This window comes from Mandrillus leucophaeus, unplaced genomic scaffold, assembly GCF_000951045.1.
Source record: "Mandrillus leucophaeus isolate KB7577 unplaced genomic scaffold, Mleu.le_1.0 Scaffold252, whole genome shotgun sequence".
In the NCBI taxonomy this organism is placed as follows: Eukaryota; Metazoa; Chordata; class Mammalia; order Primates; family Cercopithecidae; genus Mandrillus; species Mandrillus leucophaeus.
Window position 1 is genome coordinate 2,504,127 of NW_012102610.1, and position 26,488 is coordinate 2,530,614.

A 26,488-nucleotide genomic window follows, 5' to 3' on the forward strand; every position below is an offset into this window, starting at 1 on the left:
CCTCCTAGGCACAGGCTCTCTCCTCTGTCACCCATGGGCTGCCTTACTTTGTGGAGTCTGGGGCCAGTTTTATAGAGAAAGGGGCCAATCTTAGGGAAGCCAGAGGGACAGGGACTGAGCCAGAAGAGGCAGCTGGGGGTTCCAGCGGAGCATGGATGTGCAACCTCCACCCCTAGCTGCTGTGTGGCCGCAGAGAAACCACTCCCCTCTCTGAGCCCTTTTCCCCAGCTGTGAAATCTGGCTTAGATACCATCCTTCTAAGGGCATCTGCAAATGGCAGATGGTTTTACTACCAGGTTTAACCAGCAGGTGGAGGGTCCTGAACACTGCAGCTCGGTCTCCTGTGCTCCCCACACACTCAGGACAGAGACTCTGGGCCTGACAGTGAACAGGTGCCCCCTCAGGCACTAAGACCACCCAGGGAATGAAGGTACAGCCAGCTGGACTGACCCCATGCCTCTGGGGGCAGTCAGGAAAGGCATCCCTGAGGAGATGACCTCTGGGCTGAGACCCCAAGAAGGGAAGGAGCCAAGGTCTGGGAGAAGAGTGTTCAGGCAGAGGGAAGAGCCGGTGCAAAGGCCCTGAGGTGGGAGCCAACTGAGAGTGCCCTAGGCTGATGGTGCAAAGGCAGGAGATGGGATCAGGGAGCCCCACATGGGCCAGGTCACACAGATGTGGGTCTAGAGAGGTCACATGCCCCACTGGGGGTCACATGGCCAACTCAAGAATAAAAGGCTCGGCAGCCTGGGTGCAGCAGAGGATGCTGTTGCTCTGGTGTCCACGGGCCAGAGGATACCAAGGTCCAAAGTATGGTCTCCAGGCCCCAGTGAAACAACGGCATTTCAAGCGTTTCTGGGTAACATCATGTGTCAGCAAGATGTGAGAGTGAAAGCCACTGGCTCTGGGGCTGAGCAAGCAATGCCATCCCCAGGAGAAGGAGCGTGGTCCTGCACTCACTACCCACTCGTGCACTCATTCATCCATCCATTCATTCATTCAGAAAGCTTTCATGGAGAGCCAGACTCCAGCTCCTGAAGGACAGAACTCTCTTGGAGGACTCCCCTCATTAACTCAGAAGTTTTGCCTTTAATGTCTTCACGTTCCTTGTCAAGCCCCCACTTCCCTTCCCCAATGCAGCCAGGTCTTATCTGGTTGAGGTAACATACGTTAACAAGGATATTAATGTCCACTAAAGTGTTAGCTGAAAAAGAAGACATTAGCTGATAACCAAAGCATTGAGAAGTATGATGTTTAGCTGAAGACAAAGATGGTAATTGCTAATTAACGCATTAGCTAAAAAACAAGGAGTTAACTGATCACCAAGCATGAGCTCATCGATCTGGGCTGAAAGTGAGGGTTGGCTGATGATCAAAGTTTGGTTGAAAAACTAAGCAGTTAACACATAGGTAACTGGTGATAGTTTTTAAGATATTAATTTAAAAGTAAGATTTCTACAACCCAATAATCAAATGACTACCTAAAATTGAAAACAGGAATCAGTCAGGCATGGTGGCTCATGCCTGCAATTCTAGCACTTTGGGAGACCAAGGCAGGTGGATCACTTGACTCCAGGAGTTCAAGACCAACCTGGGCAACATGACAAAACCCCCTCTCTACAAAACATAACAAAAATCAGCTAGGTGTGTTGGTGCATGCTGGCAGTCCCACCTATTCGGGAGGGTGAGGTGGGAGGATCACTCCTGGGAATGGGCGGCTGCAGTAAGCCAAGATCACGCCTCTGCACTCCAACCTGGTAACAGAGCTAGACCCCGTCTCAAAAAAAAGAGAATAAAACAGGAATTCAGGAATTCACACAGATATATTTGCACACTCATGTTCATCACAGTACTATTCACAATAACCAACAGGTGGAACCCACCCAAGTGTTCACTGACAGATGAATGGATAAAGGCAATTGATCTCTACACCTAGTAGAATATTATTTAGCCTTAAAAGGGAAGGGAATTCTGACACATCATACAACATGGATAAACCTTCAGGATATTATGTTAAGTGAAATAAGCCAGTCACAAAAGGACAAATACTATAGGTTCAACTGGTACGAAGTCCCCAGGATAGTCACATTCATAGAGACAGTCAGTAGAATGGAGGGGTGCCTACGGCTGCAAGTTGAGGGGAGAGGAGAATGAGGAGTTAGTGTTTAATGGGGACGGGGGTTCAGATTGGGAAGACAAAAAAGAATACTGGAGACAGATGATGGTGACACCTCCATAGCACATGAATGGTCTTAATGTCACTGGACTGAATAAATTTAAATTAAGATGGTAAATTGTATGTTATGTATCTTTTACCACAATTTTCTAAATGACCACCCAATTAAAAGTGGTCAAACGAAATGTGATGACCAATAAGCACATGGGAAGATGCTCAACTTCACCAGCCCTCAGGGAAGTGCAAGTTAAACCACGAGATGCCAGTGTACACTCTTTAGAATTAAAGTGAAAAGGACTGAACTATCGATGTCGGAGCAATCAGGACTCTCCAACACGACTGATGGGAGTGTGAGAATCACCCTGCAAGGCAGTTATGAAGTTAAACACCCACCTCCCATGTAATCTAGCACTTTTAGGTGGGGAAACCAACTGGAAATGAAAAGCAGGGCTGTACAAAGACCTGTGCCCAGACGTGAGTGGAAGCTTTACCCATCATGAGCCTGACCTGGAACTGTCTGTGTGTCCCTTACCTGATGAGTGAAGAAGCAGACAGTGGTGTATCCAAACAAAGGAACACCGCTCAGCAATGAAAGGGGACACAGCACAGACGCACACAGCAACACTCACAGTCCTCAGGGTCGTTCTGCGGAGAGAAAACACCAGGCATGAAACGAACACACGGCATGATCCCACTTACCTGACGCTCCAGAGAAGACAAACTGAGCCCGCACAACAGGAGGCCACCAGACATTTTCACCCGGTGTGGGGGTGCCAGGTGGGGACTGTCTGCCGGGACATGAGCGCGCTACCTCGGGGCAATGATCTGCTCTGCATCTTGGCTGTTGTGTGTCATTTGTAAAAACTCCTCAGACTGTAAACAAAGTGGGGTGCTAGGGGCTGAACTGTTCCTCCCACCCCCCACCCCAATTCCTATGCTAAAGCTCTAACCCCAGCACTTTTAGAATAAGACTGTATTTTGGAGACAGGTCTTTAAAGGGGTGACTAAGTTAAAACAAGGTCATTAGGGTGGGCCCTAATCAACTGGCATCTTTATAAGAGAAAATGACACAGACAGGTGCAGAGGGAAGATGGATGTGAAGATGCAGGGAGAAGGCTACTGTTTGCAAGCCAAGGAGAGGCTCAGAAGAAATCAGCCCTCCCGACACCTCGATCTGGGACTTCCAGCCTCCAGGACCGAGAAAATAAACTCCTATAGTGGAAGCTCCCAACCCAGCCTGTGGTATTTTGTAATGTCAGCCCTAGCAACCTAACACAGGGTCATCTTCCTATATATACATTATCCCTCTGTAAAATACAATTAAAGAATTTTTTTTTTTTTTTTTTGAGACACGGTCTCACTCTGTCGCCAGGCTGGAGTACAATGGCACGATCTCAGCTCACTGCAACCTCCACTTTCAGGGTTCAAGTGATTCTCCTGCCTCAGGCTCCTGAGTAGCTGGGATTACGGGCGCCCACCACCACGCCCAGCTAATTTTTTGTATCTTTAGTAGAGACGGGTTTTTGCCATGTTGGTCCCGCTGGTCTTGAACTCCTAACCTCGTGATCTGTCTGCCTCAAACTCCCAAAGTACTGGAATTACAGGCAAGAGCGACCGTGCCCGGCCAAAGGAGTATTTTTTTAAAGCAAGCAAGCATAGGTGATAAGTGGATTGTACATGACTCCTCAGGGCTCCAATACCCAGCATTCTGCTATGCTCTCAACAAGCCCTCCATAAACGCCTTCAATGCTAATGGAAGTCGTGGCCGCTACCTAATGCATGAACTGGTCACTGAGGTGCTCCCCACTCTTTCCAGGAGATTCTAGAAGTTGTTAAAAGCTCCTCCAGTTTAAAGGTATTCACACTACTGCCGTACCACCATTCCCTGAATACTGACTATGTACCAGGTGGATCGCGCCACGGTGGTGGGATGGCAGGTCTATAAGGGGGTTATTTTCATCCTCATCTCACAGGTGGGCTTTCTGAGGCTTGGAATGGGGACATGACTTGCCCAAAGTCACTCAGGGAGCTGGTGGCCATTTCGATGTCCAGATGAAAGGCTTTATTCTCACAGGGGCGAGTCACGTTTCCATGGACTCCCATCCCTCAGGTGATGGCTCAGTCCTCCCAGGGGAGGTTCCTGCACTGCCTATCTTTGTCCAGTCGGACAGGAAGGCATTGCCTTAAGTACTGTGGGGTTTATTCTCTCCTGCCGGGAGGTTCTGGGCAGACACTGACCTCAAGGAGGCCGGGGAATTGGAATCTCCAGAGAAAATGTCCACAAGGCTGAAGGCGTGGGGGAGGTGGGCTGCACCACCATGGTGCAGCAGGTGTGGAGGCCTGGGTAGTTACTGGAGGCCCAGGAGGTGTGTCCTCAGTAATGGGAGGTAGTGGGGAGGGTCACAGTCCCACAACCCACAGGGATGTGGCTGTGCAGGCAGCTGCAGTGATGTGGTCAGGGCGGCCACACACCCTGAGTGTGGCCCAGAGCATGTCACTCTGCTTATTCCATTTCATGTCTTCTGGGCAGCCAGCTCTGACCCCGCAGGATCGAGGACCCATCTGGCCCCCACAGCCCACAGAGCTACTCACACCTCCTACTCTCTGCTTGAGCCTTTCTCCTCCACCAGACTGTGAGCTCCATGGGGCAGAGCCCATATCTGCCTTCCTTTTGAGACCCCGACACCCGGCCCAGGTGAGAGCTGGACAGTGAGGCAAGGCAAACACAGCTGCTACAGCCCAACCTGGCTCCACTCCCAGCTCACCCACCTACCAGCTGCGCAACCCCAGGCAAGTCAGCACATCTCCTACAGCCTCAGTTTTCACCTATGCCAAATGGAGTCACCGAGGACTGTCTTGCCTCCCTAATTGCAGAAGAAATAAGATACTTCACACTCCCTGGGCTGGGCCCTGGGATTCCCTTCCCTCTGGACCCCACTGTAGATGGAGTAGGTGGATGAGGAAAAGATAATTATAGGGCCAGGCTTGGGGGTGGATGCTTGGCTGAAGAGAACCAGAGACAGCTTCAGGGAGGAGGAGATTCCTTAAACGGGGCTTTGAAGAGGGCAGGGGTCATCATACCAAGAATCACCATTGTGATGGTGATGGCTGGCATCTCTGGAGGACCTACTCTGTGCTAGGCACTGTTTTAAATGTTTGTGTGTTAACTCGTTTAATCCTCAGAATAACTTAAACTCACGTGATCCCCATTTTACAGAGGAGGAGGCTGAGGCACAGAGAAGTTTGCGACTTGCCCGAGTAGGAGATCACCCATCAGGGCATAACAAGCGAATGGGACAGCCTGGGCAAAGGTGCAGAGGAAGGAAACAGCCTGGCGCCCAGGAGAGTTGGTCGTAGGTTGGTACAGCCATGAGTGCCCAGGAGCCCCACCCCTCTTGTGTAATCCTCTCCTACATTGTCCACAGGCTTGGTCAAATGACCGGCTTTAGCCAATGGGACATCAGCAAACGAGATGTAAGCAGAGGCTTGGGAAGCAGTTGCACACTGTGGCTTGCTCTGGGAAGGCTGCATCCAATGGATGAGCTCAGGCTAGCCTGCTGGAGACATAGGGCTCAGCCAACAGCTGCTAACCCAGGCCAAGCAAGGCCAACTTAGACCATGCTGCACCAAGGTGTCTTCAGCTGCCTGGGTGAGCCTAAATGAAACCAGCAGAATTGCCCAGCCGAACCTGGACCAGATGACAAAGCTAATTTAGTGTGGTTTGAGTGCATCAATAGATCATTGAGACAAACTTTCAAGTGTCCAGCATCTGAAGAGAACGAGATACCAATGCTGTGCAGATGTGACAGAGCAGATAGCTGTACCCGCAGTGTCCTGTCCTGGGAAGCACTGTGGGAAGACAAGGCTTAAAGGAAAACTTCTGGAGTTCTGGGTTCCTGACATTGGCAGCCCCAAGAGGAGTTATCAGATCATACTCCCCTCTGCATTCTGAACCCCAAAGAGGATCCTTAGCTCCCATCTCACTGCCTGCTTCCAAAGCACTCAACTAGCTTCAAATGCCACCACCCTCCATCCAGTACCTGGCATGAAGCCAGCACACAGGAGCTGCTTTATTTTATTTTATTTTAAGATGGAGTCTTGTTCAGCTGCCCAGGCTGGAGTGCAGTGGCATGATCTTGGCTCACTGCAACCACCGTCTCCAGATTCCCTGCTTCTCCCATCTCAGCCTCCTGAGTAGCTGGGATCACAGGCACCCGCCATCATGCCTGGCTAATTTGTGTGTGTGTGTGTGTGTGTGTGTGTGTGTGTATTTTTAAGTAGAGACGGGGTTTCACCATATTGGTCAGGCTGGTCTTGAATGCGTGACCTCAGATGATCCACCCATCTCGGCCTCACAAAGTGCTAGGATTACAGAGGAGCTGCTTTATAAACAGTTGTTGAATGATGGAGAATGCAAGCAGCCTCGCGTATCTACCAGGTACTCTGAACCACTGCAGAAACACCAAATACAAAATCAAAGCTGCCTGTCGTACAGCTGGACAAGGTGTGTCCACTGCTCCCACACCCCCAGAATGGATGGACTGTTCACTTCCTCCTTAGACTCAATTGCTCTTCCCTTCTGCAGTCCCCCGCCCAGGTTAGACAGCATCTGAATCCCCCACTTAGAATGAACGGAGTATCTGTCTCCCTCCTGAGACTGGATGGAATGTCCCACTTACTCCCTTAGACTGGATAAGGTTAACACTCCTCCCCTTTTGGCCTGGAATCTCCTTAAAGGCAGAGGCCTGCCTAATCCATCCCATGGCCCCAACACAGGATTTGGCCCTGAGGTCCTGCAAGGTAGAGCCCTGGGTTTCCCAGCAGGGCCCCCGCGTGGGTTAATCCTCCACTTCCTGATCTTCTAGTGGTCTTTCTCATGCCTGGAGTCTGTGTGGGATGATCAGAAAGATGGACTGACACACAGCCCACTTTCATTTTTACTAGTTTTCCTGTTCCTAGTTCCTCCTCTTCTCCCCAGCATATTTTTTTGCCTGCATTTCACAGACTGAAACCAAGGCCCAGGATGCATAATGTGGTCAAGTTCATGACAGGGAGTAGATGGTGAAGCCGGGCCTTGAACCTAGGTCTGTCTGGTTGCAGCCCCAGCATTCCCGAGAACCAGACCCACTACTACGGTGCAGGAGGGACTTGAGCCCCTGTGCTGTTTGCTGGGGTCCCAGGTGAGGATTATGCTTTGGTTTTGAAATTCTGCCCTGGAGAGGGGCCTTCTGGGAAGAGAAGGCTCTGAGGCTGGACAGGGTCTCTGAGGGCCGCCTGAGAAGGGCTGGAGAAAATGGCTTCCGGCCCACAGGGACTGGCTGGCCTTGCAAAGAGCACTGGACAGGGAGCCACAGACACCCAAAACCAGTCTTGGTTCCACAGCTAGCCAGCCACTTTGCCTCAATTTCCTTATCCATGGGCACAATAACAGCCACTGAGACCATGGTGCCAAGTGCCCCGTAAACATGAATTCCCCTGCCTCACAGATCCCCCAACCCACCTTGGTATCTCCTTCTTCCCCTCTCACATCTGCTCACCCCATTTCTGAATCAAATGCCTGCCACAAATGTCTTGCTCCTTTGGTTTAACCAAGGCAAGTTGATCGCAGAACTGAATGCCTGAGGCTGGGCTTGGTGGCTCATGCCTGTAATCCCAGCACTTTGGGAGGCCGAGGTGGGCAGATCACTTGAGGTCAGGAGTTCAAGTCCAGCCTGGCCAACATAGAAAAGCCCTGTCTCTACCGAAAATACAAAAATTAGCTGGGTGTGGTGGTGCATGCCTGTAATCCCAGCTACTCAGGCAGCTGAGGCAGGAGAATTGCTTGAACCAGGGAAGCAGAGGTGGCAGTGAGCCTAGATTGTGCCACTGCATTCCAGCCTGGGGGACAGAAACTCCGTCCCCCCACTCCAAAAAAAGTGAAAAACTAGACTTGTAGAACAAACAAGACTCCCAGCCAGGACCTCTGGCAGGTCACATTGGTGCTCCCTGCCTCAGTTTCCCCATCTGTGGAATAGGTGCCTGCCAGTCTGATTACCCTCTTGTTTGCGGATCAGATGCTCTGCAGGGGGCAGGGCACCAGCATATTCTGAGGCACATGGTGATTGGTATTCTTCCATCATCAGTAGGCACCGTGGGGGAAATTCACTGCCACGGACTGAAAGGACCCCCAGTCTGCACGACTGCTGGATACCCACGAGGGCTATGAATAAAGTAAAAATTTTGAAGAAAGCCTTTTATTGGCTCCCAAGAGCCTTCCCAGAGCCCCGCATGCAGTAGGCCCTTAATCAGTAAGTGTTTCAGCCTTGGCAATTCATTCTATTTGGTTATTTATTTATTTATTTACTTGAGACAGGGTCTCACTCTATTGCCCAGGCTTGAGTGCAGTGGTATGACCATGGCTCACAGTCACCTCAACCTTCTGGGCTCAATCGATCCTCCCACTTGAGCCTCCCCAGTAGCTGGGACCACAGATACATATCACCATGCCCAGCTAATTTTTTTTATTTATTTTTTGTAGAGATGAGGTCTCACTATGTTGCCCAGGCTGGTCTCAAACTTCTGGGCTCCAGCAATCCACCTGCCTGGGTCTCACGAAGTGCTGGGATTGCAGGTGTTAGCCACTGTGCCCGGCCAGCCCTGGAAATTCATCTAACCAGTAGTCTTAAACATTTTTCATGGCAATATTTTTTAGCCTCACTCCTTTTTCTTCAAATGAATTTTTACAAAGTAACCTATTGGATTAAAAAAGTATCAAAAGGTTTCTGTCCTTGAAAGAAAGTGGGGCCCCAAATCCTGTCTGGTCCTTCTCCTGACTCCAGCCACCCTGGACACTGCCGTGAAACAGTGTGTACGCCCCTGCTCAAGCCCAGCAGTGATCACACCCGCCTGCAGCTATAGTGCACCTGCTGTATACTTGGCACTGCCTGAGCCTGTTGTCACCATCCCCTCCACTTCTCAATCATCGTCCTAAAATTGAGATCTTATCATCCCATTTTCCAGGTGGGAAGACTAAGGCTGAGAGAGACTAAGTAAGTTAGCTGAGGTCATCCGGCATGTGTGGGGTGGCTGAAGATTCACAATGAAACCTATCAGTGCCTCAAAGACTGTGCTCTTTCTACTGCCTACTTGAGACATGGGAAAACTGTGGCCTGGAGCAGGGGGAGGGGTGGTGACCTTCTGAGGCTATACTCTTATCTGCTGAACCGGGGTCAAGGCCAGTGTGGCCTTGATGACTTCTGGGCTGGTCAACTCTGGTCCAACCCTGGCTGTGAGTGCTGCGGGGAGAATGCACTGGGCTAAGTTTATAACTGCCCTGGACTCTGCTGTGTCACAGATTAACATCTGGGGCAGCTCAGCCCATAGCCAAGTTCAGGGGCTCCGGGATCTGAGTGTTGCCATCACCTTTTCCTCTGAAATCCAGCTATAGGGCATTCAGGGGTGGCTGGAACAGAGGGACCATCGAGTCTAACTCCACAATTTACAGATGGGGAAACTGAGGCCCAGCCTTCCAGACAGCTGTCATTGGCCTTCCACTGGGCAATCACTGTTGCCATGTATAGCATTAGTGACTGCATCCTCCCAACAACCCCAGCAGTCCAGAAAGGGGCAACGCTTATTAAGTTGCAACTGTATGCCTCGTATTGCATTAAGTGTGTTCTTAACTGTTATCTCCTTCACACTGCATAATTGCCCATCTAGTAAAAGGGGAAACTGAGGGTTCGAGAGGGAAGGTGACTTGTCCCATCTGCCTGACTCTAAGGCTCATTTCTCAGTGCCATAGGATCCCAGGTGTAGGTGTGGTGGTGTAAGGGAGAGGGAGGAGGGTAATTTTTAACTCTAGAGACACCGACTGAGAAGTCCTCCACCCCACACTAAACAGAATGTGGGTTCTGTAGCATATAATACATTCTTACTGAATGCACAGAGGAATGGACGAACACTAGGCTCATTGGTGGTGCTCAGTGCTTGGTGCTCAGTGTTTGCTGAATGAATGAATGACTCTCAATAGGGCATATTAAAAAGCTCCCAGCTACTGTCCTTAGCAGAGCAGTCAGCTGCCCTTTCCCCCAATACCATATTTCTTCTTCATCACTTTTCTGTTCCTCTGGTGGGCTACTTGTCCAGCTCAGTTTCTCATGTCTAGAAGTAACTGTCTCTGCTTCTCTCTGACTCCTACCTCTCAATGCTAAGCTGTTCCATGATCCATTCCTTCGAGAGCATTTCTCTCGGCCAAGGAACGAGCACTAACAGGCTAACTTGGTTCCTCTTCAGGAGACAGGTTTATACTTTGAAAGGGGAGGCCTTGTGAAAATAGAATCTGAGGACTTGGTGTGTGGTCTGGCAGCATCCAGGACCGGGACTCAGCCTGGGACTCCAGAGTTAGAACTTAGTCTATGACCACAGTCAGGGCTGCCTGGAGTCAGGAACAGGGATTCAGTTAGGGCTCAGGACTCAGTCTATAACTTAGATTAGGATTCAGCCTGGGTTAATTTATTTATTTATGTATTATTTATTTATTTATTTATCTATTTTGAGATGGAGTCTTGCTCTGTCACCCAGGCTAGAGTACAATGGTACAGTCTTGGCTCACTGCAACCTCTGCCTCCTGGGTTCAAGCAAACCAATCCTCCCACCTCAGCCTCCCGAGTAGCTGGGACTGCAGGTGCACGCCACCACGCCTGGTTAATTTTTTGTATGTTTAGTAGAGACGGTGTTTCACCATGTTGGACAGGCTGGTCTCAAACTCCTGACTTCAGGTGATCTGTCCACCTCAGCCTCCCAAAGTACTGGGATAACAGGAGTGAGCCACCGCGCCTAGCCAAGCCTGGGTTGATGTTTGAGCTCAGACAGGAACCAGGTTTGCATTCATCCCATGAGCTAGGATGGTGGATTAGTCTATGGTTAGGGTCAGGGCTCTAGGACCATGATCAGGCCTAAGTCTGTGGCCAGGACTAGGGTGCAGTCTGTGACCAGGATCAAGCCTCAGCCTATACAGAGCTTCCAGAGCCACTTAGCTCCCTCCCTAAAGTTGATCCCCTGGAATCAACTACATTTTCCTTAAAATGTAGCTTCTTTCTAGAGAGTGCCCTCCTGGTGCTGCCCACATGGCCCTTGCAGCCCTGCAGGAGAGCTGCCTCAGCGCCTCCGTGAGACCCTGCCTCCCGCCTCCCTGCCTCCTGGCTCCAGGGTTATTAAGGGAGGAATCTGTGGGAAGAAGAGAGTAAACAAAATCCATCACGCGGGGCTGGGGCTGGCGCCCGTTCCTCCTGCGGCTCCGCAAGCTGACTCGGAAACCAAGAGCGCTGAGCGGACAATGTTGACAGGAGACTTAATGAAATCCAGAGGGAGGCGCCCTGGCAGGGCCTACCTGGAAGGAGGCCCGAGCTGATAATTACATTAATTCTGGTCTATGTCCCAACAAGCGCAGAAGCAAGGGCTGGGGCCAGGGCCCGTTCACCGAGGGCTCCAAGAGTCTGTCATAATTACGGGGAAAAATAAGTTTCGGAACTTACATAACCTCACTGCTTGGGCCCTGAGGGTTAGACCCACTTTGCTTTGCTTGTCCAGGAAATGCACATATGGAAAAGCTGCACTTGTGTGCCAGGATCACCTCTGTGGGTCACAGAATGTGTGAGAGCACTGGGCAGGAATTTGGTTCTTGTCCCCATTTCTCAGATGAGCCAAACTGAGGCTTAGGGAGCAAAAGGGTCTCATTCAGAGTCCTGCAACCAGGATCTCACTCTGAGTCCTGCAATCAAAAGGCATAGGGCTAGCATCAAGCTCCATATTCCAGTTTTCCCTCCTCGAAACCACTCCAGCATGGAGACTGTGGGTGACCAGGAGCAGGGAGATGCATTCTGCCCGAGAAAGGAAAGGAAGGGAATGGTGCCCTTCTCAAATGATGCTTTGGAGGGGGCCAGGCTAAGAAGAGAGAAGAGCCGGCCAGGCAGAAGACACAGCAGATAGAAAGGCACAGTGGCCGGAAAGGATACAGCGTGATGGGAGGAAGGGGTCATCCCGTAGGGCTGAGTGCTGGTTCAAGGGCAGAACTGGGGTAAGGAAGTTGAGGCAGGGTCATGAGGAGCATCATATGTTGGGGGAGCCACAGAAAAGTCTCCCACAGATCCTCTTATTTGAGCCTCACGAACTAGGTGCTTTCATTGTTCCCATCTTACAGATAAGTAAACTGAAGCTTAGGAAATTTGAGTCTCTTGCCCAAAGCAACACAGCCCAAAAGTAGTATGACTGGGATTAGAACCATGTCTGTTGGGTTTAACTGCTCCTTCAAACACACTTCTTTCCTGCCTTACATGCCCCCTGCCGACTTTCCTGGCTTTCCAGTTTGGCTCAGCCTGAGGTGCCAGCCTGAAGATGCTCCTGGCCAGAGTGGAAAACCACAGAACCTTCAAGAACAGGGCGGCAGCAGGGGCACACTGCATACTCAGGCCTCTGCAGGGCTGTCTCCAGGCGAGGAAGCAGAGGGTCAGGGCCCTAAGGCCTGTGGTGGCAGGAAACGGGGGAATTAAGGGGAAGCCAGCTCCAGGTGGGGTGAAGACGGATTGACATCCAACAGAACAATGGGTTACTCGGACAGGAAGTGAGCACCCCAGCCTCGGAGGCATAGTATGAAGGGGACAGACAGGGAGACAGGAGATCTACATGTCTTGGTCCCAACCAAATCTGCACATCTGAGTTTCCAGGAGCCTCACCTTTCCTGGGAAAAGCCATTCCTAGCCACCTTCCACCGAGCTCAGCTCCAGGAAGTGTCAAGCCCTGCCTGGGGGATCTGTTGCCTTCCAGAGGTTCCTCCTTAGACGTTTCCAGCCCCTTGAAAACGGCACCCAAACAGAACCTGAAGAAAAAGCCCTCACATGTGCGGGACTACTCTGTGGGATCCTGTCTCTCCCCTGAGCACAGACACAGGAGCACAGAGAGGGGGAGTGAGTAACCAGGTGTCACACAGCACAGTCCAGGTGGGCCTCCTGGAGAAGGAGTGTGACCAGGCTCACCCTCAGGGTGAGACCTCTTGCTTGGGTCAGAGGGTCCTTGATGTTGCCCTAATCAGGAATGAGAGTGTTTGTTTTCAGCCAAATATTTCCCCGACCGCAGACGAGACGGGATGCGACTGCACATTCCAGAGTCCTGGCAGCTTGAGAAACCATGCTCTGGGGCCTGCCTGGTCCCCTTGCCTCCTCCTGGAGGCCTGGTGCCCACCCCCCAGGCTCTGGGGTCTGGCTGCCAGCTTGGATGAGAACCTTGTTTGTGGCAAAGTGTTGGCAGCACCCCAACACCTCTTCTCTCCCTATCCTTCTGAACCTCCTAGATCTCAGCTCCACGGATGCTAACCTGGCTTGTGGAGGTTTCACCAGACCCCAAGAAATGAGCATCCCAGGCAGGGAGATAGCATGTGTTGTGGCCCAGAGGTGTGACAATGGCGTGGCCGCCCTGGTGAAGGCATGTGCGCTCTGTGGCTGGAGCGTGAGTCTTCTGCCCAGCAAGGGTGAGGGTGAGAGAGGACAGGTATTACCAGCTTGCAGAAGGCCCAGAGCTCTAAGAATCTGTGGTCTTGGAGCAATAGGGAGCCATGGAAATTGAACAGGGGAGTGCCAGGGTTAGGAACGTGTTCCAGGAATTTCCCTCCAGTGGACATCAGTGGCCAATTGAGTGGCAGGCAAATGTGTGGGCACCAGAAAGCCGGGCAGTAGGCTGAAGCAGGTGCAGCCAAAGCGGAGTGCAGAGGGTGGGACAGGATGAGAGGAAAAAGCAGAGCCAGATCATTGACTAGCCGTGAGACTGATAGATGTGGATATTAGGGTCCTCATTTACAGAAGAGGAAACTGAGGCTTAAAAGGATGAGAAGCAACTTGCCCAGCTGCCTGGGGAGCAGTGGAGCTGGCATCATGGACTCTGATTCCACTGCCATTTCTCTCTACTGTATCCACGTTGGTGGAGTTCACGGCCTTGACCACCTGTAGTCAGGATTTCTGAAGTGAGTCACGTTCCCCACCCAGGGCCCTGGTCAGAGGCGGCATGTCTCCACCCCCGGCCCTGCTCAAGGCCCTGGCTCCTGCCAGAACTGCAGTAAACCCTACTCCCCCATACAGTCCATTCCTCCTCTCCACTCCTTGGTGATTCCTGGTGAACTCCTACTAATCCCTTGATAGCCAACTGAAAACCACCTCCTCATGGTTGCCCTCCAGACAACGGCAGACAGAATCAGTCTCTCCTCCAGAGAGACTGGGGTCTCTCTGGATTCTGGGGTAGTTAGTTATTTGAGTGCCCCATCACCTGGGAAGGCTTTGAGGGCAGAGGGCTTGTATTGTCTCTGCCTTCTCAGGACCCAGAACAGGGCCAGGTATAGAGTAGATACTCTATAACTGTTGATTACAGGGAGCAAATGCATGAACGACTCGATGCTCACACCCAGCACAGATGATCAAAGACAGGTTTTGAAGTCACGTGGCCCCGGCCAACTCCTGTCTCTGTCTCTGGCCAGCTGGGTGGCCCTGGGGCTTCAGCTCCCTGAACCTCAGTTTCCTTTTCTGTAGACTGTTGGCAACTGTCCTGAGCATGCAGCCTGAAAAGCAAATTCAGTAACAGACATAGCCCAGCAGAGCACTTGAGAGCATAGTCCCTGAAGCCAGCTGGCCTGGGTTCAAACCCAGCCTCTGCCATTGACCAGCTGTGTGGCTTTGGGCAAGTTACGTGACTGCTCTGGGCCTCAGTTTCCCCATCTGTAAAATGGAGAATAGTAGTGCCAGTCTTATGGGGTTATTTTGAGAGTGAAATGAGGAAATGCATGTAAAATGCTTACAACAGGATATGGCAAGTAGGAAGTGCCGGACACACACTCGTGAACATAAAATGCCTAACACGTGGTGTGCACTTGAGCAGGGTGACTCCGACTCCATCTCCTCTCACCTTCCCTCCTGCAGCCCAGGGAGAGCACCGTAGGGGCTCTGTGCAGAAGCAAGAGGGCTCTGATTAGCTGCCGTAGCCAAGGCCCCTCTCTGCAAAAACATCAGTGGGTCAAACACTGCAGGCCCCGCTGTAGGATTTCCAAGCAGAAATCCTACACAGATGTGGAATTAACCACCCACGTCAATATGAATGGCACTCATTTCAGAGCCTTCCATGGAGGGGGAATATATCAAGCAAATCCTGCTGAGACAGGATTTCAACTCTACAGCTGCAACCTCTGAGCTTGCTCTAGAAGCACCTTTTTAATGAGCTTCTTTTATTTATTTATTTTTTATTTTATTTTATTTTATTTTATTTTATTTTATTTATTTATTTTGAGACAGAATGTCGCTCTGTCGCTCAGGCTGGAGTGCAGTGGTGCGATCTCGGCTCACCGCAAGCTCCGCCTCCCGGGTTCACGCCATTCTCCCGCCTCAACCTCCCGAGTAGCTGAGACTACAGGCCCCCGCCACCACACCTGGCTAATTTTGCTTTTGTATTTTTAGTAGAGATGGGGTTTCACCGTGTTAGCCAAGATGGTCTCAATCTCCTGACCTTGTGATCTGCCCGCCATGGCCTCCCATAGGCGTGAGTCACCGCGCCCAGCCTGATGAGCTTATTTTAAGTCTCAAATCACATGTTCTCTTCCACTTGGCAAGGTCAATATTGCTGTGAGCATGATTATTTTAGTTACTGTGTTTTCTGGGTTCTAGGTATAGGTGATTCACCCAAATTATGTGACTTAGTCCCTTTAGCCCAGCAATGAGAAAGTATCATTCCCAGTTTAGGGAGGGGGACGCTGAGGCTCAGAGAGGTTGCCAACCAAGCCCAACGTCACACAGTGTGGAAGCAGAGTCAGGATTTGAACCTACGTGAGTCTGATGCCAAAGGCAGTGATCTGAAGCACCAGGTCTCAGCTCTGGCTACACATTGGAATCAACAGGGGAGCTTCGAGCAGTCCTGATGGGTAGATGGAGTCCCAGAGGGGCTGATCCTGGGCTGCTCGCCAGGAGATTGCACCCAGCAGCCAGATTGGCAGGTCGGCTCCAGGAGACAGAGACACCATATCTAGGGAAGACATGTCCAATCAGAAAGAGATAATCCACACAGCTCTAAACCTTGTCCTTCCCCAAGGATGGAGGGACCATCTGTGTGTTGTGAATTGAAAAAGCCCCTATCCTTACCTTGGTGTCAGTTAATTAGTACAAACCCCAACCCCAGCCAAATCCAAGGTCAGCAGCCACTGCTCTAACACACTTCGCTGCCTTGCACCGTGACCCTCCTTTGCTGGAGGTGAGGATGCCCAGGCACAGAGACATGAAAGCACCTGCCCAGAGTCACACAGCTTTGAAGCACTCAGCCTCAGGCTCCTTTGACCCCGGCCTCCTTGCAGTGAGGGGTGAAGGTGATGAGCGGGGTCATGGAGGCACGGCTGGAGAAGCAGGTGGTGTTTAGCAGAGATCACAGCAGCCCTGGGGACCCGAGACTTGGTCCTCTGAACTCTGAGGAAGCAGATGGTAGGTTTGGGGGCCCAGAGGCAGCATCATGTCACTTAGCAGGGCAAGTCACAGGGGACAGGGAGCCATGTCCAAGGAAAACATGTGCAATGAGAGAGATGCAACCGTGAACCTCTAAACCTTGCCCCACTCAAGGATGGAGTGACCATCTGCACCTTGGTAAGCAGCTACCCTGGGATCCCGCACCCCAGTGCCAATTTAATCATTAGAGACCCAGACCTCAGCCAAATGCAGACTCAGAATTTCTGGAAAGCTCCAACGGTCAGCAAGGAGACAGCAGGTCTTGAGACAGAATTTCTCCAGAAGCCCCTTCTGACTCCCCGACCATCATCTGGGCTGGACATTCACCACATCCTCCCCATCTGTCCTGGGCCCCCACTTCCTCTTAGGGCTCAGCAGAGGCTGGGGCTTTCCCAGTTTCTCTTCTCTTATTAGCAGTGGGATCATTGCTTCAAACAGAATCTTTGGAATTTGGTTTATCCAGACTTTGACTCAGGCCCATTTATTTTGACATTCCAATGAAATGTCTCTGAGCCTTCATCTTGCCTGTAGGGACAATGTTTTCCTTCCTCCAAAAGTTCCTCTCAAATCCAAACACCAGTCCCCATTCTCTGAGGCTGGTGGATTCCACATCCTCTGAAAGATGCTCCATTCTAATTCTAGTTCTGCTACCTCCCAGCTGAGTGGCCTTGGGCTGGTTACCAACCTCTCTGAGTCTCAGTTTCCTCATCTGTAAAATAGACCCCTAGCTCATACTCACAAGCAGGCCACCAAAATTAAATGAGATAACAGCATGACGATCTTCGAGGCATGCGGGAGGCATTCGGTCATGGAAGCTTAATTGCAATAAGAGAGGGACTGTGAGTCACCCAAGGTCCTGCAGCCTCTGGGATCTGCGTCCCCTGTGGCCCACAGCTCTGACCCCAAATCATTGTTCAGTTGCCAGTGATTGATCCCACGTGGCCGTGCTACGACACAAATACCTATGAACTCCCTCTCTCCACCCAGGCCAAAGTACACACTGGCTTTAATAATTAAATATAATGAGCCTGAGCCCTGGCCAAGAGACCCATCGGGTGCCAGCAGCTCTCACACCCACCTCTAAAGCTCTCACGCTCCACCCACACTGCCGCTGCGCTCATCTAGACCCCCGCTAGTGCTCGTTCCCTCACTCCCCACCCCACCCCACCCCTCGCCCTGCCTCCAGGTTCAGCCCCTCCAGTGGATTCTCTGCCCAGCTGGAGCCATAGAGGTTGTTTTAAAGCACTATAGTCATCTGGCTACCACCCTCCGTGGCTTCCCATTCCCCTCATATCAGTCTCTGGAAGCCTTTTGTGATCTGGCCACAGCCAGCCTCTCCATCACCCCTGGCCTCGGTTATATGTTCTGCCCACCCTGCACCTCTTGCAGCTGCCCAAATGTGCCAAGCTCTCTCTTGCCTCTGAACCTCTACACAAGCTATTCCTTCTTTCTGCCAGATACCCTTTCCCCAATTTCCCCTGCTGACCAACTCTTGTTCATCAGCTCAAGTGCCTGGGACCTTGAGTCTTTTCTGTGTAGGTCTCCACAGGGGATGTGGGCTTCCTCACAACATGGTGACTGGATTCCAAGCCTGAGCATCCCAAGATAATTGGATGGAAGGGATATTGCCTTTATTACGTAGCCACTCAGCATTGTCCTGCCATTGTCACAGGCCCACCCAAAGTCAAGGAGAGAGAATATGTGGCCTCACCTCTCAGAGAGGGGTGTGATTGTCACATCACAAGAAGAATGGGATGGGAGCTGTTGTGGCCATCTTTGGAAAATATAAAATGTCACCGAGGGAGAAGGTACATGTAAGAACTATATAAGCACTGTGGCCGGGGACATTCAGGACAAGGGCAAATGTCCCTGATCCTCACTGTCTTAACAGCTAGAGCTTTGGTAGACAGCATGGCCCCAAATCAGTCAGGAAAGCTTAGCTGTGTCAGTCCTGTCTGCAAGTTCATGAAGCGCTGGGGGAGATTTCTGTCGGTAATGGGAGCATTTCCCATTTAACATGTTTTGAATTTTAAAGCTCCAAGTGTTGGTGATCTTAAAAATTCCTCGGTGGTGCTGAAAAAGTGAAACGGGCCACAAATAACTCCTAAGAGCTTTGGGGAAGGAAGGCCAGGGACTTTTCCAGGCATGCCTGGCCCACTAAGGGTCATGTCCCTCAAAAATTATCCGGAGAAAAGGATATGCCTGGCACCCATCCCCTCAACCACAGGAAAGGCCTGGAATATTCTGGGGAGATGTTCCAGTGGGATCTGGTGTGTGCACATTCCATGCAGAGGTTGTGGAACAGAATCATAGGGCAGGGGTGAGGGTGCTGGCGTGGGCAGAACCCAACCCTGATTTCCTCTCTTCTTGTTTTTTACCCTAGGCTCTGCCTCCTTTTCCCTCCTGCCAGCTGGAGCCAAATCATTCAGATTTCCAGATTGTGAGGAATCCTTCAGCCCCCGTGGTGTAGCCATTGACACACTATCCAGCTGCCACAGTTGTGGGTGTTGAACTCTGCCCTTACCCTTAGGCCTTCAGTGGCACTATGTGGATCTCCCTGGGGCCTCCAGGAGGAGAAACTTGCTCTGTCTCCTTGGCCAGGAAAAGTGAAGCTGTGTGACCTAGAACACGCACCCCTGACCTCTCTGAGCCACTCCTAGTAGCAGCCTGTGAGTTGCTTGTCTCACTAAGTAGCTGGGAAATAACAGCATGAAAGTGCCTCCGAGCCAGGTGCGGTGGCTCACGCCTGCAATCCCAGCACTTTAGGAGGCCAAGGCGGGCGGATCATGAGGTCAGGAGATCGAGACCATCCTGGCTAACACGGTGAAACCCCGTCTCTACTAAAAATACAAAAATTAGCCGGGCGTGGTGGCGGGCGCCTGTAGTTCCAGCTACTCAGGAGGCTGAGGCAGGAGAATGGCGTGAACCCGGGAGGCGGAGCTTGCAGTGAGCCGAGATTGCGCCGCTACACTGCAGCCTGGGCGACAGAGTGAGACTCCGTCTCAAAAAAAAAAAAAAACAAAAAAACAAAGAAAGTGCCTCAGAAAGGAACTATAAGTGACTGTACACTTACTATGCATTGTTAGTAATAACAGCACTCCCCTTCCAAGATGACAGAAGAAAGGGATTCAGCAGCAGAAGGCACATGCTCTTTTGCTTCTGGGCGCCAGCAAACCCTTCACTGAGCATGTATTGAGCATCTGCTGCATATCAGGGCCTAGGAAGCACCATGGACACAATAATGCACTCGGTGTGCACAGCCCCTGCCCTCAAAGGCCTCCCATGTTGGCTCTTCCAGAAACACAGGAGCTGGGGAGGTGGCATCAAAGCAGAGACCTGAAAGATACTGAAGAATTAGCCAAATGGAAAGGACAGGGTGATTTCCTCATAGAGGAACTGCATGTGCAAGGGCCCAGGGCCCAGGGAGCAGGCGGCTTCTGGGGAAAGACCAGCCATTCGGATGGCTGGAGCATAGGGCCTCAGCACCCATGCAGAGCTTGAGGGGGATTAAATAGTAAGAGAATAAAGAAAGAAAACGCACAGAGTGTTAGGAAGTGGTGAGAGCTACAGAGAAGAATAAAGAGACGGGCGTAGAGATGTGGGAGGATAGGAATGCGGGTGGGTAAGAATGGGGCAGGGACAGGGATGAGGCGGGTGTAGGGATAGTGCAGAGGGTGAGGCTGCCATTTTATTTTTATTTATTTATTTATTTATTTATTTATTTATTTATTGAGATGGAGTCTCACTCTGTCGCCCAGGCTGGAGTGCAGTGGTGCGATCTCAGCTCACTGCAAGCTCCACCTCCCGGGTTCACACCATTCTCCTCCCTCAGCCTCCCAAGTAGCTGGGACTACAAGCGCCCGCCACCACGCCCAGCTAATTTTTTGTATTTTTGGTGGAGACGGGGTTTCACCATGTTAGCCAGGATGGTCTCGATCTCCTGACCTTGTGATCCACCTGCCTCGGCCTCCCAAAGTGCTGGGATTACAGGCATGAGCCACTGCGTCCGGCCAAGGCTGCCATTTTAAATAGCAGAGGGGCTGCACTGACAGAGGACATCTGTGCAGAGGTCAAAGAAATGAGGGAGTGAGCCCCGTGGGCATTTGGGGGAAGAGCATTCCCTGCAGGGGAAGCAAGAGCAAAGGCCCTGGGCCATGCACTCCACACCTGAGGGGAGCGGCGGGGCCGGTGTGGTGGAGTGAGCCAGCTGGGCGGAGACGGAAGGGGAGGCGTGGGAATGTCGGAAGTCAGACCACGCAGTCCACTGTGGGGACCTGGGCTTCCATCCCAAATGAAAGGCAGCCATGGGGGTGCTCGCCAAGGCAGGGATGAGGGTAGACGTGGGTTTAACAGAATCCCTCTGGGCCCTGTGAGGAGAGGCTGAATGGGTAAGGGAGGAAGGAGCAAGGGAGGAGGCAAGAGAGATGATGCTGGCTGGACCAGGTGGTAGCCGTGGCCATGGTAAAGAGTGACTGGCTTCTGAACATATTTTGAAAGTAGAGCCACCAGAAACCGGAGAAAGAGAGGGGAGGGGAGGGGAAGGGAAAGGGGAGGAGAGGGGAGAGGAGGGGGCAGGGGACAATAGTGACTCTGTGGCACGCATACTTCTCTGTTCTCTTGCACTGTGTGACAGACATAATCAACACAGGCCTTCTTCCCATTGAGACCAGATTGGTTCTTGGAATCCTCCTCAACCCAGACCTACATGGCATCACTCCCACTAATCAGGATTGGATGTCCAATGAGGCCAGGAGGCAGAATGGGTTCACACAGGAATACGCACCATCATTTGTGGGCATCTACCATGTTCCTGGCACGAGCTAGTTGCTTTTCCAATTCTCTCATTTCAAGGAGAGACAAACTATGGGATTGGCAGTAGCATCCTTATTTAACAGATGAGACCAGGGCTCTAGCGGTCCACACAGAACTCCCCAGCTAAGACGTTTAGAGCTAGGATTCAAATGCAGTGGTCACTTATTCCAGTGCCAGCCCCAGCTCCCCACGGGAGACCCCCTCCTCACTCTGCTCAGGTCTCACCCACCACACCTGGGCCTCCTGGCCATGCCAGGGCTCCACATTCCAACAGGCTGGTAGAGGCAGGTGTGGGCAGAGCATGCCTGGAGGCTGACAACCGCACCTTCTAGCCCCAGTGCCTTCCTGGGGCAGGGTGGCTCAAAGGGGCACGTGTGCCTGTGCCAGGAGCCAACACTGGCTGGGGAGGGCCTCACCCCACCTGGGGGCTGCCAGCCCGCCTGCTGGCCAAGGTCTTCACCAGTGCCTTCTCTCCTCTGGCACACCCATCAGCTCAGCGTGAAGACTTGCTAAGGAAAAGGTACGACTGGGAACACGAAGCTGTCCATACCTGGAGATGACTCCAGCAGCCAGGAGGTGGGGTTGGCCTCTCACCTGGGCACACTCTCTCCACGGGAGCATCCTCCACGCAGTTAGAGTGGGCTGTTGATGTGTCTGTCTGTATGGACTGTGAAGGTCACTAAATGTCTGGGACTTAGAAGGCTCCACGGGCAGGCTCCAGAGGCCAGCCAGCCTGAGTTCGGGTGCAGCTCTGCTACTTACTTGCTGTGCCATCTCAAGCTGGTTACATTACCCCTCTGGCCCTATTTCCCGGTAAAAGGGGGCTGGTAATAGCATCCACCTCATAAGGCTCTGCAAGTAATGGGGGCAGGGGTAACTCACATGAAACTTTTAGCACAGTAAGTACTGAGGAAGGTGAACCATTATTATCCTTATGAGCATTCATCCCAAAGTTCTCAAGACTGACACGGACTTGAGCAAGCGCCCAGGAAATCTGTGGGGAGCACAGTGAGGGCCAAGCTCCCTGGGGTGATAGCTGAAGGATGAGGAGGCAAAGAAGACTAGAGGAGAGAGGAAGGAGGAGCTGAGTGTAAGCCCCTGCCAGCCACTGCTTTGCTGTGTGACCTTGAGCAAGTCCATTGCCCTCTCTGGACCTCCATGTCCCCGTTGTTTACATTCGGGACATGCATAAAGGCCCCCTCAGCTCTGCATCTGTTTTTTGGTAGAGCAAATTAATTAAATTAATTTGAATTAATTTTAAAAATTAAAAAAGATTTGGAGTGGGCTTGAGACCCCCAGGGCCTCCCACTTTCTTGGAGGGGGGCTCACTTTCCAAGGAAGGTAATTGGGTCTTACTGGCTATTCGGTTTTTCCTGTGCACGGCCTTCCTACCCCCTCCTCCCCGCCAGACTGACTTCCTGGGGGTGGCCCTGCTCACTCCCAGTGCTCTATGAAGCTCGGGCTCAGGCCTCCTTAATGCCAGGCCAACTCTTCCTCCTCCTTCCAGACTCATCTGGGCTCCACCTCCTCCAGGAAGCCTTCCTACACCCAGGCTGAGTTAGCTGAGTGGGCCTCCTCATGGGAGGGGGTCTGTTTTGGGTTCTATCTTCCTTCCAGGTACCCAGAACAGGAACCACACTGGCCTGGCATCTGGAGTGAACAAGGGGATGCTGCCCAGCAGATGTCTGTGGAATGGACAGGTCCTGAAGTGCCCATGGGAGCTTGAGAAGAAATCCAGGCAGGCTGGTCAGCCCCAGCTCAGCCCCACCGGGCTGGGACCTCTGGCAGGTGACCAACCCTGCCACCTGTTGGATGGGGACTCATGGCGCTGTGGTGAGGATTAAGTGAGTCAGGAGACTCAGAGCCTGGCGCAGTCCTAAAGACAACGGACTCACCTGGGAGAGAATTTGTCCCCTGCAGATGCTGTCCTGGCCTGCCACCTGGCCTGGGAGTTCACCTCGGCTGCCCTCTGCGACTTGCTATTCTGACCTTTTAGCAAACAGCAAGCAGGTCTCTGGTTCTGAACTCTCCCAGGTAACAGCATCTACTGAAAATGTGAGAACTGTGTCCTGTCTTTATTATATTTGTTTTCATGGTACCTTCTGTTTATAGCAGCCTCTTCGCAGATATGACGTGGTGTTTCCTTTTTTAAATATGCTGACCTAAGCTGGGCATGGTGTCTTGTGCCTACAGTCCCAGCTACTCGGGAGGCTGAGGCAGGAAGATGGCTTGAGCCCAGGAAGTTGAGACTGCAATGAGCTAAGATTGTACCACTGCACTTCAGCTGGGGCGATAGAGCGAGACCCTGTCTCTAAACAGGTAAATGAACAGGCTGGGTGCAGTGGCTCATACCTGGAATCCCAGTGCTTTAAGAGGCCAAAGCATGGGGATCATTGAGCCCAGGAGGTCAAGGTTACAGTGAACTATGATCCCACCACAGCACTCCAGCCTGGATGACAGAGCAAGACCCTGTGGCTAAAATAAATAAGCAAATAAATCAGCTGACCTAGGCAATAGCATCAGATAGCAGAAGAGCTAAGCACAAGGACTCTGAGACCATGTGAGCCAGGTTCAGATCTCAGCTCCGCCTCTTCATTGCTGTGTGCCCTCAGGTGGGTCTCCTTGCCTCAGTTTCCCCACCTGTACAGTGTAAGGATGGCAGCAGGACCCCTGTCTGGTCTGAGGGCTGTTGTGAAGGTTGATGTGTGCAAAGCTCCTACAGCTGGGCTCAGGGCACGGTCAGGGTTCCCAACTTCTGTGAAGACGTTTTACAAAATGAGCTGACACAAGCGAGCCTGGTGACCTGCAGACACCACAGCCTGGGAAATGCTGGCCCAGTCCACCCCCTCTGCCTGCCCTGCCCCAGGAGGCCTGCTGCTACCTGCCCGCCTCCCTGGCAAGCCCCCAGCAGCACTGCCGTAATCCCCAGGCTGGTAAACGCATGATTAGGTTTCTCAGCTTTTGTCCTGTTACTTGGAGCAATTCTCAGGCCCTGAGCACTCCTCCCACCAGCACCTCCCCACACCAACTCCCAAAGCCCTAGGCCCCGGGTCCACCTCAGCCCCTAGCCTGTGCCTCAGTTTCCTCATCTGTGAAATGGGCAATGATACCTGCTTGTCATTCATGAGTGGGCATAGCGCTGTTCTTACCTCACAAGCCATGGTGAGAAATGGGGCTGCTATCATCACGCAAGCTCATTGTTCCAGTGCTGCAGGTATTGTTCACCTGCTGACTGCGTGCGACCTTTACTGAGGGCCCCAAGGGATGCCGCTGTGCCTTCACCAGCCTGCCCATTCCCACCTCTCAGCCTCTTCCTTGGTTGGGACCCTCCCGGGAAAGCCCTTCCATTATCTGCTGTTAGCTCATCTTTCCCGGCCTCTAAACATCCCACAGTGTGGAACCCAGGGGCCATTTCTTGCCACCTGGAGCATGGGTTGGGATGAGGAGGGAGAAAGCAGAGGCCACTCAGACCTGGAGCACCAACCATGTGGCCTTGGGAAGGCCACTTAACCCTGTGTGCCTCCCTTTCTGCATCTATAAAATGGGAACAGTAACCTCTGCTCCTCGTGAGGTTATGGTGGTGATTTTATAAGCCACGTACCCGGCACATGGCCAGCCTCCCGTGGCTGTGCCCACTGGGTGAGAAGGAAATGGGGAGGAAACGCTGCCTCCACAAGGTGGCTTCTGGCACTGTATTTAGCCTTACTACATATAGAAGAAATTTACCTTATTTGCACTGTCCGATCTGACACCCCTGGGGGCTACCCAGCACCTCCCCATGGCACCCCCATTCATTCCGCCTCCACAGTGGCCAGTGCACAGCTCCCAGACCCCCTGTCTGAGCAGCTCCTCCCCTGCTCGAAGCCTCTGATGGCTCCTACTGCCCTCAGCCACTCTCCTGCTGTCTCAGCTGGTGTCCCGGCCAGGCCCCGTGACAAGTGATTCCCCATAAGTGCCTCAGGTTCTTCCGGTTTGGCCAGCAGCCCAGAGGCCTCTTGGGCCAGCCCCACCCCACCACCTGCTAAAATCTTATTTGTACTTCAAAGCCTCAGGTATGCCGCCCTCCTGGACAGAGCTGGAGACCAGGGATCAGCCAGGCCTGCGTTTATATCACTGCCCTCTACCCACTTGCTACCTGGTCTAGGCTAAGTAGCCTTGCCTCTCTGAGCCTCAGTTTCCCAATCTGCAAAACAGGTTCCTGATGGAGATGAAGGATGATGTAATTTATTGGATGGTTCCAGTGCTCTAGACATGCAGCCAGGCATATTACCAGCAGGATTCATTTTCTCTTCCCAACTGTTCTGTGACCTGGGGCACAACCAGCATTCAGAAGCAATGATGTCATGTGTACTCATTCATCTAGTCCTCAAAGCAACGCCATAGGAGAAAGACTGGGATTACCCCCACTTTATATATGGGGAAACTGAGGCACGGGATGGTGAAGAGAGCAGCCCGAGGCGACACCCTAATACATGACAGGGCTGGGATTCACTCCAGGCAGCCCCACCCCTGGACCCTTGCAGTCAGTCATTGTGTGATAGGATCTCTGAATATCCCCATTTTAGATGGTGGAACTTAGATCCAGAGGGAAAAATGACTTGTCCAAATTTGCACAGCTGGGACCCAGCAGAGCCCAACACACAAGAGGTGCTCTGGAAACATTTTCCCAATCCTACTTCTCAGACCTGGGGAAACAGGGTGGTTGCTAGCTGACACTGTCCCTCCATTCCCATTTCCTCACCCCAGGGGTCCTACTGGGTCCAAGCCAGACATGGTGGGCAGGGAGGAGCGCTCGGTAGGCTGAGGCTGCCTCCAGTTGCCCCAGGTTGGGGTCCTGTGCCTGCTGTCTGGGGACGGGGTTGCTGGGCTCCCTGGTGCTCCCCGCCCCCACATTCCAATCTATGCATCCCCACCCCCATGTCTACCTGTATGCACTTGATTCTGTTCTCTCCACTTTTGTCCCTGATTGTATCTGACTCCTAGGCTTCTCTCTCTCTCTCTCTCTC

The 26,488-nt window shown here is 52.1% G+C and overlaps 1 long non-coding RNA gene across 1 annotated transcript; it reads right to left on the reverse strand.

The window, feature by feature from the left end:
- Window positions 1-1,804: 1,804 nt before the first annotated feature.
- On the reverse strand, window positions 1,805-5,923 carry LOC105542193. The gene is made up of 3 exons (XR_001006428.1): window positions 4,077-5,923; window positions 2,705-2,817; window positions 1,805-2,123 (listed from the first exon to the last, which is right to left on the reverse strand). It is a non-coding gene; the product is annotated as an uncharacterized LOC105542193 (long non-coding RNA).
- Between the last annotated feature and the right edge of the window lie 20,565 nt (window positions 5,924-26,488).